Genomic DNA, 22,815 nt, shown 5'->3' on the forward strand with positions numbered 1-22,815 from the left:
ATTTTTCAAACGCTTTAGATAATTTTATGTGTCAATATATGATTCAGGGCTATTTGTAAAATAAAAAAAATCTATAGCTTTATACAGTTTATATATAAGATAAACATTCTTTTTGGGAAAATAATAATTTATAAACAATAAAGATATATGCATAGATTTACGCTTATACATCAATTTAACAAGACTTTATTTAAAACAAAGTACATTCAATAGACATATTATGCGAAATAAAGTATGTGCTTATCGGAAGATAAATACCATAAAATATATAGAATTTATATATTAATCATACAAATACCGGCTTTACTGGTGCAATTTTGGTATTGGTGTTGTGTAGCCTAACAGCGGTGCTCTGACTTGGCGTTCATATCCGCGAATATGAATTGAGAGTTAATGAAATTAAAAATGCCAATAAAAACGCTTTTAAATTATTTCGATCGTAACATAACACATAAGCGACGTGTATTTTTGTCGCAGAATGATTTTCATCCATTTTTTTTGGGAAAATCCATCTAATAAGCCGTTATTTGTTCATATCCGTACTTTCCTTTCATATCCGCGGATATGAGTCATATACGTATTTTAGTCATACCCATTTCACGCTGCAGAAACAGAACAGAACTTTAAAGGTAAATTGTGAAAAATCTAAAGACTTGTAGTTAAATAAGCACAGCACATGGTTGAAATTAATGAGTAATGTAGCCAAAACTAGAATTGCATTCTGTTTGAATTTACTTTGCATGCCATGAAATGGGTAAAATTTCTCAATTTTTCATTAAAAAGTAGGTGGGTGGGGGAAAGGGTGTCAGATAATTCACCCCCAAGACAATTCATCCCCTGGACAATTCACTCCAGAATTTGATTTCCTTGGACAATACACCCCCAAGACAATTCACTGCCATATTTTTTATATGATATTGTATTGTCATTTGCTTTTGTCATATTTAAAAATAAGTTGTGAACAGATGTTTGGGGTTATAATTTTGACTTTGTAGCACAATTTTGATGTGAAGATAATAAATGTAGTATGTAAATGAAAGATGAAATAGTGTTTTTTGTCAAATGCAATCCAACCAATGTTATTTTTCTATAAACTGTGTTACAACATATAAAATTGAAACAAATTAAGTATTTTGTATTTATAATATTTGTGCATTGGATTTAAATAACAGTCTGCGAAATAAGCGCACGCCCGTTGGCCTGGGCGTGTAAATTATAGCTCGGGCCTATTAAAATTGCCATATTGTACGCCCGTCGGGCCAGTAGAAATTCCGTGTATCAATATTGTTTCATTTTTAAGTGTGATAAAAGTCATTATTTTGTGAGTACGTCGCGAAGATTTCCGACAGAACTTCGTTCAACTTCGCCTAAAATACGAGATTTAAACGCGTTCCGATTGGTCCATACATTCAACGGTCATTTTCGAGTCGTAACACAGGCCACGTGGTGAACAATTTAGACTGGTTATTTACTAGTGGCACACGTCATGCTGATGTGTTTTTCTGCTGAAGTAAACTTATCGACGTACGCGGCTTGCATTTCCCGAATAAACATCGTTTTACTTTGTAACCTTGTTTGTGGGTTTATTTCCAAAGTTGTAAGTCCCTACGCGCATAAGGCTGCATAATGCTTAAATACGTAGCTGGTGTGAAGCCTGGCAAGAAACTGCCCACTTCTGATCGTAAGTCAACAAATGACTATGAAAAATCACGGAAACGTGAATTTCAAGAAAAGTAGTAAAAAATCAGTGATGAAGGAGAAGCTACTTCTGTAAGACAGAGTTTAATAAGCTACGCTTAAAAACACAGCATAAGAAAAAAGTCAACATGTATGATAAAAGTATGCCATCTATGCCTTCACTTGTCAAGTAAACTTCTGGAAAATAACTATCAGGTTGCTTGTTTTACAGGATATGGTTTCTGACTAAGAGGATCTCCAGGATTGCAGTGATGATTAGATGAACGAAGAAGTTGTTTATCACATGTTAAATACTTATAATTAATAAAGGACATAATTACACTGACTTGTTATATTGTGTTGCAATTGTTTTTGCAATAGGCTTTACAGTTAACATACCCTGGATACAATTTTACTTTTAATAGATTAACTGCTATTGAAAGATGAAACCCTTTATCAGGGTGTATATTTTAACAAATTTACTTTGGGCTAGTAATTTTGCTGCTGGGCTACTTGTCTTTACCATTCCAGTAGCCCGAATGGCTAGTGGATAAAATGAACTATCGTGAAGACTGAAATAATATTATTAGGTTAACTGCTATTTTATTATTTGAGAACTTTGTCAAATATTGAAGTTGATTAATTAGTTTCATTTAATTCTTAGAATTTTACATTATGACAATTACTTATTTATTCATGTTAGATGGGATAATTAATTTAATAAAATATTATGGTTTAATTGATAAGAAAACCTTAATTAAAGAAAGGAAATTTAATCTGGTTGGAAGCGTGCTATTAATGGGTATTACAATCAAGCAACAACAACATCAACAACATAACCTTTATTAAGCTCAAATCACAAATATAGTGACACATGAGTATACAGTGACAATGCATCTTTTACAAAGAGTTATTAACAATTGTGACATGGTGTTAAACTTTACATAGAAAATAGAAAAGAGAAAGAGAAGTGGAGATGAAAAAAGATATGAGACATACATTTGAATTGAGTGGGGGAATGATGATGTTGACCTGAGAAATAAACATTTTTTATTCCTTTGGCCTGAATAACCTGTTTGTTTACATGGATTACTTATGCAGACTATAGTTATGGTTTTTCCATTCGGTTCTATTTAAAACCCGGTGAATTTGATTGGTTAATTTATTTTTGTCTGCAGCGCTTCGCTGATCTGTGTGTAAACCCTGGAATTAGGTCAGAAATGTGCGTATTGTTTGTGTTTTCACTGTTTCCTCTGTAGAATAATCGTGGAGAGTGTTTCATTTATAGATCGCATATTAACTAAACTTTCAAAAGTGACGTATAGATTTACATTTTGTAGACCGAAATTGTCTGTTAATGTAATTCTACTTGGGATTAATTGGTGTGTTTAAATTAAGTAATGATCAAATGTGAAGTGACCCATTCATGTGACATTGACCGATGTTGTGTCAGGCCAGATTAACCATGCCCATGTTTGTCCTGTGTCAGTGACCATGTGATTCGTAAGTAAAGGACTTTATGTTATTGTTTCAGCAAGTAGCTTTATTAATCATGTACTAAATTGTGTCGATTTGACCTGCAGTAGTGAGATTGCATGACAAAAAGTACTTTACTGTACATGTATTTGTGAAGTTGTGTAAGTTTACACATGGCACATGAAATCAATGGTGAAAGGCATGGATGGGTGATGGAGAGGGGGGATGAGTAGAATTGCTGCAATAAGTAATAAGTGTCAAGTGTCATTGATTAAAAAACATATTCCAGCAAGGTTAACAATAAGCTTGAGATACAAACATACATGTACATTGCATATAATTTGGCTAGTGCAAGGTTTAAAATATAAATCACAATTTGCTAACAACATTTATGAGTAAATCAGTAATTTCAAATTTGTGACATTGATATTTGTTGCCAGATTGAAAAAACATGCGTAAAAATATTTTAAACATGCGTAGTGAATGAAGTTAGGTATTCAACATGAACTATGATGTAGTAATACCAATATGTAAGATGATTAATTCATCTTATAAAATATTAATTGATTGATTGAGACGAAATGCAAAAAGTACTGCATTAGACATGATTTTGTTCTCTATATAAATAAATTTATCAACGTGTTAGCGTTTAAAGTAATATTTTTTGTGGATATGAATTAGTCTTATGAGGTTTAATTGTTGAAATACATAAAAGATAACAAACATAATTTAACATATACACCAAGTTAAACTTATCAGCGGGTTAATGTTTGAAATAATACTTTTATGAATTTACATAATTTTTTAAAATCCTTTAAGGACCTTGTTGTCAACAATTCTTTAAATTTTAGCGTATTTGTTCTACAGTAGTAGTATTTTTTATAAACTTCCTTCTATGTTCATTAAAAAAGGGACATATAAGCATGTAGTGAAATTCATCCGCCACATCTCTGCATGTACAATGAGGGCATGTTCTCTCATTTATGTCTTGATTGGTCCATCTACCTGTCTCATTTGGGAAAAAGTGATTACCAGTTCTAAGTTTAATAAATAAAGATGATTCATATTTAGTTAGTGTGATTAAATATTTCTCTAATTCAATCTTATCCTTAAATATTGAATAGTTTAAGCCTTTTGTTGAGTTTTGAAGTGAGGTATGCCAGGTTTGCTGGTATTGATTAAGTAATATGCCCTTTATAGTGTACTTTATATTTTTATTTTGGATTTGATCTTGATTTAGCCATATGTAATTTCTGCCAGTTTGTGTGAAGATATTTTTTACATAATTTATCCATTTAGATTCAAAGTTAGGAAGGTTTAACATGTATTTATATATGAGATATGCTAATTTATCCGGTTTCCCAGTTATTAATCTATTCCAGTATGCAATCAATCATTCTGCCTTTTATAGAGAGATCTATGGGGTATCTTCCGAATTCTGCGTATATCATATAAAGTGGGGAGCTTTTTCTTAGATTGAAAATTTTTCTCAGAAATTCATTGTGTATTTTCTCTAGTAAATCAATGCTTTCATAGCCCCAAACCTCTGCTGAATATGTTAATATTGGCAGGATAGTGTTATCAAAAAGTTTTAATATCAGATATATTGGTAAATTAAGGTTATTAATTCTTGAATAGAGTAGGTGCATTGCTTTCCTTGCTTGTTGTGCAAGATGTTTCTTTGCAGTTAGGAAGCTACCAGATTTTGCCTAAAAAAACACCTAGATATTTGTATGAGTTAACAATTTCTAGAGACGTGTTGTCTATTTTAAAAGAGAAGTTTCTATTTTGCCTTGATCCGAAAATAATTACTTTTGTTTTATCCTTATTTATATTTAACTTCCATGTTTTACAGTAATCAGCAAAGTCATTCAGACAGTTTTGTAGTGTTTGGGCATTTTCAGCAATTAAGACTGTGTCGTCTGCATATAATAGTACAATTATTTTGAGAAAAGTAGCAATATCGTTTTCTGGATTTGTAAGTTCTATACCATGGTGGCCTTTAGATTCTAAGTAATTCCCAAGGTCATTTAGGAAAAGGGAAAAGAGGATGGGCGATAAATTTTCTCCCTGACGCACGCCGCAGTTACATGAGAAAAATGGGGAGTTTTGAGTTCCATTAGAGTTACATGATGGTACATGATAAGCATTCACACACCTGACAAGGCTTTATCAAAGTGTCAACACAGATAAACAAAGACTTCAGTTACACACATTGACAAATAATTATGTTGGGCTGGGCAATTCTAAGACCTGGTATTGTATTAAAAAATTCCATTGTTGTTCACCTGATATTTTGATTATTATTTTTATTTAACTGCCTATAAACAAAAGTGTTTCATTAACAAAATTATTATTTTTATTCTTATTATCCATTAAGTTGTTGGATTTTCTCTCATTGAAGGATTAGTGATAGAAGTTGTGTTTTGTAATGTTGTGTATTGAAACATATTTTAGTCTGCAATTATCAGTATTCTTTTCAAAGCCAGTATCAAATTCACACCATTTTATGTTATAATTTTTTAAAATGCTACTTATACACCAATACCTCATGATTTATTAAATCTACTATAATACCGCTAGTATGCTCCTCTTAAAAATGTTTTGAAATGTAATGTACTTTTTACAAAAATTGTACTCAATTCAAGTCCACTTCAATCATACAGTATGTTAACTCATTTCATACTACAGCCTTATCTCTAAGCAACCCCAATCAGTAATAGCCTTATCTACCATTAGATAATCAGTACCCTCATCAGCTCTAAATGCCTGACAGATTATCTGTTTATTGATACCTTTATGGGTGTGAAAAAGGTTGTTTTTTAGGTGTTGTTACTTTGTTGACTGATTATGTGACAAATATTTTATATTATATTTCCCATTTAAAAATAAATATAGTAATTTTATAAAAATTTCGAAATCTTGCATAACTTATCAAATAAAACAATTAGATTATTTCCAAATAATGTATCCAATACCATTATTATTTATTTATACACTTTTTACAAATATAAACTGTTTTAATGAATAAAATCAATCTTAAATAAAACATAAACACATAATAAATTATTTAATGACATAAAAACAATAATAAGATATTGTTAATAATAAGATATTGTTAATAACAAAAACAAACATCAATAGATAAAAAGCACAGTTATGTTTCAATTGCAAGTAATTTTATGAAAAAAAGAAAGAAATTCTGAGAACATCTTAATATGCTTTTATTAGAACTTCATAAAAATAAAAAAGAATACAAATAACTATCCTTAGAAAAAAGATATCTGTAATTACTAAATCCTAAACAAACAGCAAAAGATAAAAAAAAATGTCCAGGAGCAGGGGTGAATTGTCTAGGGGGTGAATTGTCTCCTCGGGGTGAATTGACATGACGCCTTATCAGTGATTGCTCCGCCCACTTAATCACGTGGCTCAGCGGGAAGAAAACCTAGACAAGCTTTCACCAAAATGGCTTCTTTGCCTAGAGACTGCATATAGATTTACGCGATACTCCAGATGATTTTATGGACTTGTTTAACACCATATTACACTTGTAAAGGAGTTGATGCAATTTAGTTATTCTGCAAATGCAAAAAAAATATACGATTAAAGAGAACACCAGCTATTTATAACGGGTAAATCGGTACATTAAACACGCTCCCAAACACTTGCACGCTTACCGAAATCGAACCCGTTATTACGTGTAATGGTGGAATTTGCAATAAATTAACACTTCACCGGTATTTACCCGTGTTATTAACAAAATTTTTACTGAAATATTCCCCCCTACCCGTGTATTTGACACGAAATAGCGCTTTATAACTGGGAATTTGGTGAAGTTTTTATGCGCTTTCTGACGCCAGGTGGGTACCTCAATCCCACATGTTATTGCGTATAAAAGTGATATTCATCATATTAAACATTGCTTATGGGACATTTATCAATCAGTATAATTTAAAGCGCAAAAACAACACAGTAAGTTTGGACATTGTCTGATATAAAATTAGCGTTGTACGAAATGGAATACGGTCAGGCTATTATAAATTAATAAGGCTACCAATATCAGACGCTTGCGCAGGTACCGACTTCCCCGAAGTTACCTCATTTATTGGTTAACTAATATCAGTAATAATAACTCTTTTACAATAGCATTTATCGATACGTCTTTATTAAAATAATAACAAAATGGTTTTCACTTGTTTCTGACACACACAGAAACGCGATTTTTAACGGGGATTTCGTAGTAAAGTAACACGAATTGGGTACCAAATTCTCAATTATTTTACATGAACATGTGACATAATACATACTTAATAATGCTTAGTTATTGCTTATATGACATTTCAAGTTTGTGAAATAAATTAATGTTCTATAAAGGGGATCTCGGTAATTCTTGAAGCTTCCACTCGCTCTTGTCAAGACCGCATTGCCTCGTTGGAAATTTCCGCTTTGGAAACGAAATAAATTCAATGTCACCAACTAATCTGTCAGGATATCGATTGTCCGAGTTACATAATCCCCATTGACACCGTTTAACCATTTTTAATCGTTTTTTTAAAGAGGAAAACAAAAGAAACTCGTTGGAATAAAAGTGAACCTAAACATGTAGCTTGTCTAGAAAATGGCGGACAGGTCGTTGCTAACGAGTGCGCCCGATTAATCGATCGCTGATTGGTGGATCAATTCTAGTGGGCGGAGCGATCATAGATAAGGCGTCATGTCAATTGTCTTGGGGGTGAATTGTCTCGCTTCCAGGGGAAGATCAAGGGCAATAGTTTCACAAGTGAAGAAGCTGGCCTTGTCTTTGGTTTTATTTTCAATGCATGTTGCCTTAGCGCTTTGTTATGACACTGACACAAATAGGCGTTCTTGTGTCACTTTCTGTTTTGATGAAATGGATTTGACTGTTTGCTGCCTTTCGGAACTTGAATTTTGGGCAAAAATATATCCCCTGCCCCCTTAACCCTTTGCAAGCTGGAAAATTTGTTGTCTGCTAAAACGTCGTCTGCTGAATTTCTAAAATTAGCATTTTCTTTGATTTTTTTCAAAGAATACTATCAGAATAGCAAACAGTTTGGATCCTGATGAGACGCCATGTTTTGCATAGGCCTTTAAAATTCGGTTCCCGCACTGAAAGGGTTAATGAATGTTATCCACTTTTATAATTGATTTTTTTGTTGTTGGTATTGAATGTATTTACTACAACAAAAATTTTGTTGGTCAAATGTTGAAAAAAATCCATTAATTGAACAATGATGAAATTATTCACATGCTTAAGTGTCGTTACAGTACTGTAGATTTCGTCTGTGTGGTTAATCAAGTGTATCTACTGTAGATTATTTTTAATTTATTGAACATCATTTTTTCACACCTGAGGATGTTTACGTCTGCTGCATCTTTTAGGCTTGAAAGCCACAGGTTGTGAACAAATGTGTGCATGTGTGCATATATTTTATTTCTTAGTTCCTTCCTCACCTGAATAATTACATGACAGTGTGTGATGATGAATATGTATTATCATGCTTATGACAATGTGTTGACCTGGAGCTCCTGCAGTTAAGACTCAAAATGTGGGAAGAATTTTCAAGAGCTTAATTCTATGCATTAATCTCTGACTCACTGAAAAACATATTTTAAAGTTGACATGGTCATGTGCCATGTGGATCAACCAGAGTACCTAATTTTAGCTCCACCTATATTGTATTGTTACCTCCGAAACAATTTACATGGACCCTGGTCCCAGAATGGAAATCAAATACTTGTTGCTGGTGTGACTGCACCAAATTGGCCTTTATTATCAGGCGATCAATTACTTGTAAATGAAAATCTACGATGGAAACTTTTTCGCATTATAATTATTATTAATATTTATTATTGTTACAGTTACATGTAAGTTGTGTCAATACCATCAGTGAATTCGTAGAAATATGGGATATTACGTAACCAAATGCATTGATGGTGTGCACATCACAATTTCAGCAAGAAAAGATTTTTCAGATACCAAATAGACAATTTTATGTGTTAAGTTTCTTTTTGATAAATGAATGCAGTTGTTTTTTGCTAACAATATAATATCACCACTATTGAATGCCCATAATCTATGAGCTGTTAGTTTGTTAGTTTCTATTTTTATTTAATGTCATTTATTAATTTAAAAAATCCAAATAGTGCCTTATGCCCTCTTAAATACATGCATCCAGTCTTATCTTATTTTGTCACCTTAGACCCCTAGAGAGCACAGTCACCCACGGTTTATTAGATTACAATCAGTAACACAGTAACTGATAAGCTGAAGGACACACTCCACACAAATATCTTATTATCTCCAGGTCAAACAATCTTGAGATTTGAGGGTTTTTTATTAATTTTAAATGAAGACGAAATAGGTTGTTTTTTTATTGAGGAAAACAAGTATTATAATAATTGTTTTAAACAATGTGTTGGCATGGTAAATCTATCAGTTGTATTTGATTTAATTATTGAGAACAATTGGCTAATGAATCTGCAGATTAATTTCACAAAGACAATATTATCAGTTTTAAATACATAGTTTTATTTGTTTTTAATACTACTGGCAATCTTCTTAGTTTTTTACTACAAATCCTTACTTTTTGTTTATCCCTTTACCCCTTAGATACGTATTTTGACGCATTTGTAGTCACTTAGAAAGTTATATTTAATTCAAGACCTTTCTTACTAAATCCAAGTTTTAAAGGCTTCATTTCCAACCCTTAGATACTGATGAGCAGCAAACAGCATAAAACCTGAACAGCCTGCATTTTATTCACAGGCTGTTCTGAAGTTATGCTGTTTGCACATAGCCACTTCCACTTTGCTTTTGTGTGGGAAAGGGTTAAACAAGTGTTATATTTTTATGCTTCCCGAAATAAAATTTTGGCGGAGCATATAGTGTTTGTCCTTCCTTCCTTCCTTCTTTCCGTCACACTTTTGTTACGGTTTCTCATAGCGCCTTCAACACTTTACCGATCTCTTTCATATTTGGCATGTAGGTACCTTGCATGGACCTCTACCTTTTGATGAGGTTTGAGGTCACTGGGTTCAAGGTCAAGGTCACCGAGGCTAATAATAGATTTTCTGTCACACTTTTGTTACAGTTTCTCATAGGGCCTTCACTACTTTACGGATATCTTTCAAATTTGGCATGTCTAAGGTACCTTGCATGTACCTCTACCTTTTGATGAGGTTTGAGGTCACTGGGTTCAAGGTCAAGGTCACAGAGGCCTAATAATAGATTTTCTGTCATGCTTTTGTTACAGTTTCTTATAGGGCCTTCACTACTTTACTGATCTCTTTCATATTTGGCATGAAGGTACCTTGCATGGACCTCTACCTTTTGATGAGGTTTAAGGTCACTGGGTTCAAGGTCAAGGTCACCGAGGCTAATAATAGATTTTCCGTCACGCTTTTGTTACAGTTTCTCATAGGGCCATCCGCCTTCACTACTTTACCGATCTCTTTCATATTTGGCATGTAGGTACCTTGCATGGACCTCTACCTTTTGATGAGTTTTTAGGTCACTGGGTTAAAGGTCAAGGTCACCGAGGCTAATTATATATTTTTCCGTCACACTTTTGTTACAGTTTTTCATAGCGCCTTCAATATTTTACTGATCTCTTACATATTTGGCATGTAGGTACCTTACATATATAGACCTCTACCTTTTGATGACGCTTGATGTCATTTGGGGTCAAGGTCACCGAGGCTAATAATATATTTTTTTAGGTGGTTATTAACACATAGATTGACAAAGCGCATCATCGGGGAGCATCCATCGCTTTCAACGATACTTGTTGTTAGGAGTTTACTAAGGAGTTATAATGCTAGGGTTAAAAATGATTGAAAAAGTACCAAACAAATATTTGTGCAAATGGGGTGTCACTGGGCCAATTGTTGTACTGCTCATTTGACACTTTACAGTAAAACTTGTTGTTCAATGTCATACGTTGGCAGTCATTTAGTCCAGCCCAAAAAAGGGACCTTTTACACAATTCAATATTCAGTATCATAATTTAAGATTCAATGTGACAGACTTTCAATTGATTTAAGGGCTTCTAAATGCTCACACCTCACATCAAAGATGATAAACAGTCTCTGGAAAAACCACAATGGGATTTCAATCAGGCAACATTCATTTTAATTTGTTCCCAGCATTTCATAAGCACTTTTTATATTGATCATTAAATTGTTCATCATAATCCATAAATAAACATTTAAAATGTATTTACAGGGCTCGAAATTAACTTGTTTTTCTACTTGCAAAACATTGCGAGCTGCTTTAATACCAACTCGCAAAATCAAAAACAGTCTCGCAAATTTTGCAGGAAACATAAAAAAGTTCGGACATTAATTTAGTTCTATTAAAACAAAATCAAAAGTTCTTAACATACACATTTTATTTCTGCAATCATACAAATATATCAGTTCCTTGGACCATAAGGGCATTGTTTTCGAATATAAGTGTGTCGTGTTCACTCAGAAAACAAAGTTTAAGTGTCAGTTTGGGATATTTTTAATGGGTTTAAAACTTTTCAAATATTGAAAAAAATCAGCTATGATATCGTGTGTTGAGTGCGACGTCACCAAAATACAAATCAACGGTTAACTTTACTTCATCTTTCGTATTTTTTTTCCGTCTGTATGCAAAAAGAAACTAATTATGTTTGGCTTCGACGCCATGTCTGTTCAAGTTCAATGAACAAATGTGAATAGTCAACTGTTTCACGTTCTTTGTTCCAATACTATCCTCGTATCTGTACTATAAGTATACCAGTCTACATACAAGGTGTGCGCTTCCGCATACAGGTATTCAGACGTTCTATAAATTGACCTACGCAGGGCTCGAATTTAACTTTTGTTTCTACTTGCAAAAAATTGCGAGCAGCTTTAATACCAACTCGCAAAATCAAAAACATTCTTGCAAATTTTGATGGAAACATAAAAAACCCTTGGTTTTTAGTTTAGTTCTATTTAAACAAAATAAAAGTACTTAACATGTATACACATTTTATTTCTGCAACCATACAAAGATATCAGTTCCTTGTATCACATTAGGTTGATTGACCATCTTCATCTATAACAAGTTTTAGTCTTATTTTAAGTTATTTTTTCCACTAATTCACTGTTTTCATAGAAGGGTTTAAAATCTGTTTTTTCTAACTAAACGGTTAACTTTGCTTTATCTTTTGTATTATGTATATTTTGTGTTATTTCCGTCTGTGGGAATAAAGTGACAAGTTATTTTTCGCTTCAATGAACATGTGTGAATAGTCGACTGTTTCACTTCCTTTGTACCAATACCACCCGCGTGTCTGTATATACCAGTCTACATACAAGGTGCGCGCTTACGCATAAGGGTTCTTGGGCGTTCTATAAATTGACCTAAGATTTAGTGATCATGTGTCGAGCAGCATTATACCTACTCATTTCTTTTCACTATTTACTTGCAAAAAAATACTAGTGGCTTAAAACTTGACTCGCATTCGGTATTTTTTACTCGCATTTTGCGAGTGTGCGAGTGTTAATTTCGAGCCCAGCTACGGTTTAGCGTTCATGACGTCGAGTGCATTTATATTACTAGTTTTTTTCCCACTATTTATGTACTCGCAAAAAAATACTAGTGGCTTAAAACTTAACTCCTAATCAGTATTTTTCACTGGCATTTTGCGAGTGTGCGAGTGTTAATTTCGAGCCCTGATTTACAATTTCTTTTGAACATTCTCTCCAAATGCTTTGTGACACTATTTCCAATATTCTATCAGAAATTGTGTTTTTGTTTTGGCTCTTTTTAATTCACTCTAGGGTGTGATGAAGATACAAAAAAGTATGTCAAGGGAAGCTCTGATTTTCTCATTAATTATTTTAAGATAAAAGAGTTGTACATTTCATGCAAATTAAATATGCTTCAAAACATTAAGGGTATTGCACATGCTTGATAATAGTTTCTTTGTGTCTCACATCACTGAAGCACAAGCTGCTATCTACTGTTGTGCAAATGTCAAATTATAATCTAACTTTCATTTTTATGTGAAGTATTTAGTACAAATACCATTTCATAATTATTTGATGAGTTGATGAAACTTTTTACCTGAGAAATGGGGTTATATTTTCAATAAGTTGCCAGTAGCAGACATGGGGTAATCATAATTGTTAATCTGTTATCATCATGATTATTAATTGATTACTTTTTTCATTAATCATGGATTGATCATTAATTATAGCTTTTGTATTACTTAAATAATAATTTTATAGATTACCTCTACAAGAGGTCATTACTCATTATTATTTTATGATTATGATTACTTTTGACCAAAAAGCAGATTCAATTTCAATTCATGAAGACAAATGACACATTAACAACATCAGACACTTGCCAACTTCTCATGTAGTTAATTACTAAAGTGGTGTAGATCTCTGATAGCTCTCGGTCCGAGGGGTATTTAAAGGGATTAAGTCTGAACAATAGTTCTTATTTGGAACTTGCCTACAACTGGTTTTTCCACTAATTTACATGAGGTACAAATAAAATTGACCTAGATCCACGGGAATGCGTATTGTTATTCCCCCTACAGGTGAAAATGGAGGGGACTTATGGTTTTTGCTCTGTCTGTCAGTCAGTCAGTCAGTCAGTCACACTTTTCTGGATCCTGTGATAACTTTAAAAGTTCTTCATATTTTTTAATGAAACTTGAAAATATGGATAGATGGCAATATGGAGATTATGCACGTCACTTCATTTTGTTCCTACATCAAGAATTATGGTTGCGATGGCAACAAATAGATTATAAATATTGCTGAAAATAGTGGATCCTGCGATAATTTTTAAAGTTCTACATATTTTTTCATGAAACTTGAAACATGGATAGAAGGCAACATGGAGATTATGCATGTCAATTCATTGTGTTCCAATGTCAATAATTCTGATTGGTATGGCAACAAATAGACTAGAAATATTGCTGAAAATGGTGGAGTTTCATCGGTATTGGACTTATATTGCTTGGAAATAGTCTTGTTCAAACTAAGTAAGTACGGTACCAGAATATTCATGTGACAGTAGGGTCATAATGGTAAAAAGTTTATTGTACCTAACGATTAGTTGAGTTCCAAATACAGTCTATTGCATTGATGATCTGCATTTATGCAAAAAATAAGTGTTGGAGCTTAATTAGGTGTGGGAACAGTTAAGTAATCAGTCAAATAATTGATTTCATGAGAATTTTAGTGAACCATGTTAACCCATGTATACAAGTTACATTTTAAAAAAGCAATTCATGCAACTTCTGCACCAGTGGAGAGACTCTGGCATTTTCTTTCCTTTCTGATAGAAGTTGAATGAGTGACCGCACTTTTCAAATGCCCATGAACATCAAATGCAATAATCGTGCAGTACCATGCATCTTTCTTTTTTGTGCAAGTTAATAGGATAAGAATTAAGGGTGTCACGGTACTCTGTGGGACGGTATATCGTAATAGTCTCCTCTCAGTACGGTGCATGATACGCCTTCGAGTGCGTATGGTACGGTACAGCATTTTTCATATGCGCCAACGCGCCAAGTAAACTTTAAATGTTTGGATGTTGTAACAATACGCGGCAAGAAAGATTTCATTGGCGCAATCAATAAAATATGTGGCACAGTAATTGGATCAATGTTAACGGAAATTCTCCCAATATCATCTCATATCACATTTTTAAATGACAAATTTTGTAATCATGAATTTAAAATAAAAAAACATTTTTTACAAATTAAAGAAATGAATGTATGTAGAGGTCTTTAAATAAAATTGAAAAAATGGTTTAAAATGGTTTGTATGTTGTTTCCATCTGACAATACGTATCCCATTACGTATTGTATCGTACACACTGTACCGCGATACGTATAGTAATGAAGGGGAGCGTATCGTGACACCCTTAATAAGAATAGGATTTTTTTTTATAGATGAACAGTGGTTGATAAAGGGTCTAGAAGCCCAAATATTATTAAATGCATGAATTAATACATTTGTAATCAATTTGATCACTTTGGTTGAGATTACCAATTAATAATATATCAATGAAAAAAAACATTAATCATGTTAAAAAATAAGTTAAAATCATTAATTTCATTGATTTTTTTTTCGAGTTATTGACCACATGTTTGCCCAGTTGCAACTGAGAGTAACATTCTTTTGTGACATAGACATTTTGCTTCACTTCATTATAAGAGCTATCACACTGCAGTTTATAAATTAACTAATAAGATAAGCTATTGGGGGACATCACCGACCCCAGTAGACAGATTATCTCCAGAGCCAATTAAATATGCAGGTTTTGTTTTTTGCTATAATTAGCACATGCTTAACAGTTACATGTATATGTTTCAATTGTACTTTCTCGTGGAAGCTGTCTAAGCCAGCTTTTTACCTTACCTGACCTTTGTAAGACAGACTGTCCAATAAAATTTCCTGCGGCTAGACACAAATAAAGACACTTCATTTATTCCATTGGCTGATTTGAGCGATATATATATATATGGTATGTCAATAAAAGATTCTTATTGTGTTTTCAACAATATCATGAAAATATTATTTTTGATTATTTCACCATATTGACGTTGCCAAATGTGTGGGGAATGCTTGCAAAAAAAATAATGATGTTATAATATATTATACATTTTGGGAAGTAATTTAAGTATTTCTTGGGGGGGGGGGGACTGAGACCGCTGAGACTTGCGAAATGTGACCCATTTTTATACTGGAACTCTGATAAAGTACACCCATTTTGATACAAGATTTTTTTTTAAAGCATACCCATTTGTATACGATACCATTGAGAATGTGGACCAATTTCAATACAAGAAGTTTTATAAACTGGACCCATTTAAAATACTAGAATTTGATAAAGTGGACACAGTTCATACTTGAATTTTAATTTCTGTCATATCAATACAGTATACTTATTGAATTTGCTATGATATCTTTAACACTACTGAAATTTACTTTTTGATACCCATTTATATGGTGTGCGGTAAAAATGCCAGAGGTAAAAATGCCAGCGGTAAAAGTGCCAGAGGTAAAGTGGTAAAAATGCCATAGGTAAAAATGCCAAAGGTAAAAATGCCAGACGTTATATAGTAAAACAGATTTTTGAGCAATATTTTTTAAGGATATTGAGTATTGTACGGAAACATTTTTTTTTTAATTGAACATGTTGTTAATGGTTGGGAATTTGTGTTTCTTTGATGAATCGGTCATTAAAGAAAACTTGTTAAATTCATTGTAAAAGGATATTGAGTATTGTACGGATACATTTTTTTAATTAAACATGTTGTTTGAGAATAATGTGTCAGTAATACATGTTATTTTATATTGTATTCTAAAGATTCACATGCTTTTTTTAAGAAATGAAAGATTCAAATGTGTCTTATTCATATTGTTTATGTGTCTTAAATGTGTCTTATTTATATGTGACTACGTGCTTATTTTTTGAAGAAATGAAAGATTCATATGTGTCATAATTGTATTTTATCCATGTCTTAAATGTGTCTTATTTAAGACTACAGGCTATACCGCCAGTGCGATGCAATAGATCTTATTTCTTAATCTCCACTTTAACACTTAGCGCTGTCTTTAATAAGGCTACCTCTATTTCAAGGACAGATTACTGAAAACTAAATAAAAAGTACAACGGTGATGTTGATCCATGTTGATGTTGATTCTAGCTAGATCATATTTAAGTAAATTATATTAGTTCGGAATTATACAATTGCGTATGCTATGCTTAGAATATATAGACATTTATTAAAATTTATTAATTGTACTGATATCCACATCAAATAATGATTTTACCTGTATTATTTGCCATTGAACGCGTATTTAAAATAATAATGGTAAATAAAACGGATGCTTGCAATAATTGTCATTAACTTTTTCAAATGGTATAAATATAAGACAATGGTAGAGCGTTTACTATTTATTGAAGTTTTTTTAAGGTACACAACAATTTAGCAATAAATGAAATCAGTTATTTTGGCAGTAAATCCAATTTTTCCAGTACAGTAGCCAGGTGCCTGTGTATTGAGCTAATAAGATAGTGATCAACACAGCAGGTTGCTAATACACAGTGTAGACTTCCCCTGACTTTTATTCGAGCACAATAAATCCCAATATTATAAAATTAACAGAACAGAACAGCGAGTTTATTTGCGACATAAGCATATACAGCTAAACATCAAACTACCATAATAATAAATACACAATACACATGCATCAAAATAACACCAAAAATATGTTTATGCATTTTGTACAAATATATGACTTGTGAGAATGTGTGATGTAAGAGAAAGCTCTTTCTGTTTTAACAAAGTTAAGTGAATTTTTAAAATCCGCAATTGATAAAGAAAAAAATACAGTTAGATGTTATGTACAAAATTTTAGTTGTGGGGGGAAAATTTAATCTCTAAAAAATCTTTATATTATCTGCTCTAAGTTTAAATGCTATAATTAGCAAGACGTATCAATACATGCCTCATTTAACAATCTATTATGCATTTATATATAAGCAAATTTCTGATTTCAATAGTTTTATGGTTTCCCATATTTATGCCCCCTTCAAAGAAGAGGGGGTAGATTTTTTGTACATGTCGGTCAGTCCGTCCGTCCACCGAATGGTGACGTATATCATTTGATGTATATCAAAGTTATAATGGCAGACACAGTATGGTGCCAGATAAGAGATTAGCCCTCCCCAATTAAATCAACTTTTTATAATAATTTAAACATTTATAATTTGACTTCATTCTCATTCAAAATCTTACTTTGTGTAAATTAGTATAAATAATGGTTTGTTTATTTTGTGTAGTTAAAATCATCTAAGAATGTGCTTAATTAAAAAAGTGCTTCAGTTTTATCAGTTAAGGAAAGTTTTAATAAATTGATCATTTAATATATGATTTAATTTATAAATTTAGTTTTGAAACAAGAGTCATTTAATAATTAAGATAAGAATTTAATTAATAATTTAATTTTAATCCATTGATCAAGGAATATTAAATCTAAGAATTTAATTTAAAACAGGTACTTGTTGATCAATTTATAATATAGGAAGATAATTTAATAAGGTGTCTTAGCTCAGGTAATATTAAATACCACACAATACCTGGAAATAAGACAGCATTTTGTCTTATTACCAGTTATTGTGTGGTGTAAATGGTGGATTGGTTGTTTATTGTCTTTCTGTGTTCATTTGCTTAAATATGACAATGAATTTATAAAAATGAAGCTCATTCTATTACAAGAAAAGGAATTTTGTATAATGGAAGAGTTTTTAAGTTACAATATTCATGTAACACACATAAATCCTATTTTAAAGGGAACTGGCCGTCAACTGCAGTAGTCTTTTGTATCTTATGGAGAAATTGCCATTATTACATTATGCAGTAACAAGTCAACTAAACAGCCTGAATGTTGTTGGGTTAAAATGGTTAAAATGCTGATAGAAAGAAAAAGAATTCACATATGAAACATTATAAATTGCATGCTTATGTGCCTTCTTTATAAATTCCATGAGGCCTTTATATTTTATGCCCCCGGTAGGGTGGCATATAGCAGTTGAACTGTCAGTATGTCAGTCTGTCCGTCCGTCCGAAAAAAAATTAACGTTGGCCATAACTTTTGCAATATTGAAGATAGCAACTTGATATTTGTCATGCATGTGTATCTCATGAATCCGCACATTTTGAGTGGTGGAAGTTCAAGGTCAAGGTCATTCTTCAAGGTCAAAGGTCAAATTGCGGCACAGTAGGGGGCATTGTGTTTCTGATGAACACATCTCTTGTTTTATCTAAATTTAGAATAGCATATAATACATTTCATATTATTTGGTGTTCATCTGATATGCTCATTTGTATTTTCAGTTTGGCCATGCCCAGGAGGGAGTGACTGAGTTATGGGGTGCAGAAGAAGCACAAGCCATCTCGACATGATGAATCATCCCCAACAGCGCTTGAGGATGGTTTCTTGCTCGATGAGGATGAATCCATAACTGAGAATTGAGGATGATACTTCTCTCAACACTGCATTGTATGAAGACAAAGCAACTCAGTGTGGTTAGTCATCGTCAACAACAGAACCAGACTCAGCTGACGTTGGAGACTGTCAAGTTGAGATCACTGTGCCTATCAGGGTTGAGTGTTACATACTGAACGAAGTGATCCAAAGCAATTTATTGTCAATACGCACGCTAGAGACCTGGACATTCGCTTTTTACATTCAGATCAAAGCATGGCAAAACATATTTAAGGATGAAAGTATGTGTTAATGAAGCAGGACACACTACTGAATATGTTCATGGTTAGGAAGTTGCCCAGAACCATTTTTTGTGGGAACAAATTTCTAGTGATTATCTTTTTGCCCTTTAGCTCACCTGAGCACAATGTGCTAATGGTGAGCTTTTTTGATCGCCTTTTGGCAGTCGTGGAGTGCGTGTTGTGTGGCGTCAACATTTGCCTTGTAAACAATCTTGAGGCCACATTAATTGTCCAAACTTCATGAAATTTGGTCAGAACATTTTTCCAAATGAAATCTTGGACATGTTAAAAAATTGTTCCGGTTTATTGTCCGTCATCATGAAACTTGTTCAGAAGATTTGTCAAAATGATATCTTGGGCAAGTTCAAAAATGGTTCCGGTTGGTTCAAAAACATGGGCACCAGGGGGTGGGGCATTTTTCCTTATATGTCTATATATAGCTATAGAAAAACCTGGTATCCGGACAATCTCTCCTACAGACAATCGCTCCTACGCTAAATTTGATAGGGCGGACGGTCGCTCCTACGATGTTTTGACAGGGCGGACAGTCGCTCCTACGATGTTTTGCAAGGGCGGACAGTCGCTCCTACGATGTTTTGACAGGGCAGACAGTCGCTCCTACATTATTTTGCCAACCCGGACAATCGCTCCTACATTATTTTGTCAACCCAGACAGTTGCTCCTACATTATTTTGACTCCACGGCAAAATGTAGTGTACGCCGATCAAAGGCTAACACCTATGATTAACCGACAATTAAAATTGCCAACTTGTGTCGAAAAATGCAAAATAAGCCAGATATTTAAATTTGAAATCGAAAATGTCTGTACATTTGAATTCGCCATTATGTTGCATTTCATGAATTTTGTATTCAATGTATAATTGATTGAAGCGATTGAATAATTTGGAAAGTTCTAGTGATGTCGTTTAAATTTGTGAAACTACGATGATATAAGGTATAAAATACGCATCTTATGTATCCTTGGCAGGATAGCTCAGTTGGCTAATGCGTTTTTTACTTCGAGTCCTGCTGCGGGCTACTTTTGTTTTCCTTTTTTAAATTTTATTTTTGATTTTTTACTGGAGCTTTTAAAATTTAATGTTTACATTTATCAATATAAAGCATTTAATGACAAACTTCAAAACATGCCAAAATCTGTGAAAAGGCCCCTTTAATGTGACGCCATTCTGTAATCTTTATGCACGGTTGGCACATCATAGGTGTCAAAGTGGTCATTATCGATTGATACTACCATTGTTGTTATAGCAATTATTGATTTAATGCGGTTTTTATGTTTATTCCATTCGCAAAATGGCACTTATTCCAATAAATGTAATATAGGAAAGAATGTCCCTGATAGGAATAATGTAGGAACCATTGTCCAAAGTGCCCTTATAACTACCTTATATTTACAGAATCGACAAACTGTAACATAGTTTGTCAGTAAGTAAATTAATTAATTAAAATCAAATTGATCGGCTCATGTTAATTAAATTGGCTTTCTGTTAACAGGTTGGCAATTATAATTGTTGATTAATTATAGGTGTAAGCCTTTGATCAGCGAATAATATGTTTTGCCTTGGAGTCAAAAATAATTCAGGAGCGATTGTCCGGGTTGACAAAATAATGTAGGAGTGATTGTCCGGGTTGGCAAAATAATGTAGGAGTGACTGTCCGCCCTGTCAAAACATCGTAGGAGCGACTTTCCGCCCTGTCAAAACATCGTAGGAGCGACTGTCCGCCCTGTCAAAACATCGTAGGAGCGACTGTCCGCCTTGTCAAATTTAGCGTAGGAGCGATTGTCCGTAGGAGCGATTGTCCGGGATTCGAAAAACCTTTTTAACACTCTATAGAGTGTCCCAATGATATCATGAAAAACATGGCCACCAAGGGGCGGGGCTTTTTCCTTACATGACTTTGGTAAAAACATGTTAACACTCTCAGTCGCATTTATAGTCCAATCTCCATGATGAAAAATTCTTATGTGATTATGAATTTTCTTCAGCAACATTAATACCCTGCCCCATACGATAATGGCTCTTATGCTTACATGTTTGTTGCCTGCATAACTGCAGAATATTAGCTGTTTTCTCCCGATATGTTATTAATTTTGTAATATCAACAACTTGCTTAATACGTGTAATAAATTGCTTATTTTTTATGCCAGTTGTATTGATATGTGTTTATGAATGATGAAGTTTTGATGAAATATCATTAAATTGTAAAAACTATGTTCATGCATTCTTTTATTGCACAGACTAAAATTAAACCTAGCTCGCCAAAACCACTGGATGCGCGAGAGTTTGCCGATATTTGGCGAGCTGCCTATCTCTGTTATCTCTGTTATCTATGTCTCTGATAAAACTAATTACTGCTGTGTTGTTTTTTTCATCCTTTCCATTTGTCTCTTATATGTCTGTCAAATACAGGGCATATTAAGGCTCGATTGGTCATTGTCGGCTCGGGTACTACTTACATTTACCCCGGGTACTCTTAAGTATACTTACATGTACCCAGGGTACGGTAAATATACTAAAACGTACCCGGGAATTTAAAGCTTAATCGGTCGTTGTCGGCTATTTTTATGTCCCCCACTATAGTAGTGGGGGACATATTGTTTTTGCCCTGTCTGTTGGTCTGTCTGTTTGCGCCAACTTTAACATTTTGCAATAACTTTTGCTATATTGAAGATAGCAACTTCATATGCTTGTGTATCTCATGAAGCTGCACATTTTGAGTGGTGAAAGGTCAAGGTCATCCTTTAAGGTCAGATGTCAAATATATGTGGCCAAAATCGCTCATTTTATGAATACTTTTGCATTATTTAAGATAGCAACTTGATATTTAGCATGCATGTGTATCTCATGGAGCTGCACATTTTTAGTGGTGAAAGGTCAAGGTCATCCTTCAAGGTCAGAGGTCAAATATATGAGGCCCAAATCGCTTATTTTATAAATACTTTTGCAATATTGAAGATAGCAATTTTATATTTGGCATGCATGTGTATCTCATGGAGCTGCACATTTTGAGTGGTGAAAGGTCAAGTTCATCCTTCAAGGTCAGAGGTCAAATATATGTGGCCCAAATCGCTCATTTTATGAATACTTTTGCAATATTGAAGATAGCAACTTGATATTTGGCATGCATGTGTATCTCATGGAGCTGCACATTTTGAGTGGTGAAAGGTCAAGGTCATCCTTTACAAGGTCAAGGTCAACCTTCAAGGTCAAACGTCATATAGGGGGACATTGTGTTTCACGAAGATAGCAACTTGATATTTGGCATGCATGTGTATCTCATGGAGCTGCACATTTTGAGTGGTGAAAGGTCAAGGTCATCCTTCACAAGGTCAAGGTCATCC

The 22,815-nt window shown here is 33.4% G+C and overlaps 1 long non-coding RNA gene across 1 annotated transcript; it reads left to right on the forward strand.

Annotated features, from left to right (window-relative positions):
* The first annotated feature begins 353 nt into the window (after positions 1–353).
* On the forward strand, positions 354–21,685 carry LOC127862173 (uncharacterized). The gene is made up of 2 exons (XR_008040476.1): positions 354–629; positions 19,062–21,685. It is a non-coding gene; the product is annotated as an uncharacterized LOC127862173 (long non-coding RNA).
* The last annotated feature ends 1,130 nt before the right edge of the window (positions 21,686–22,815 follow it).

Source organism: Dreissena polymorpha, chromosome 16 (genome assembly GCF_020536995.1).
Source record: "Dreissena polymorpha isolate Duluth1 chromosome 16, UMN_Dpol_1.0, whole genome shotgun sequence".
NCBI classification, from domain to species: Eukaryota; Metazoa; Mollusca; class Bivalvia; order Myida; family Dreissenidae; genus Dreissena; species Dreissena polymorpha.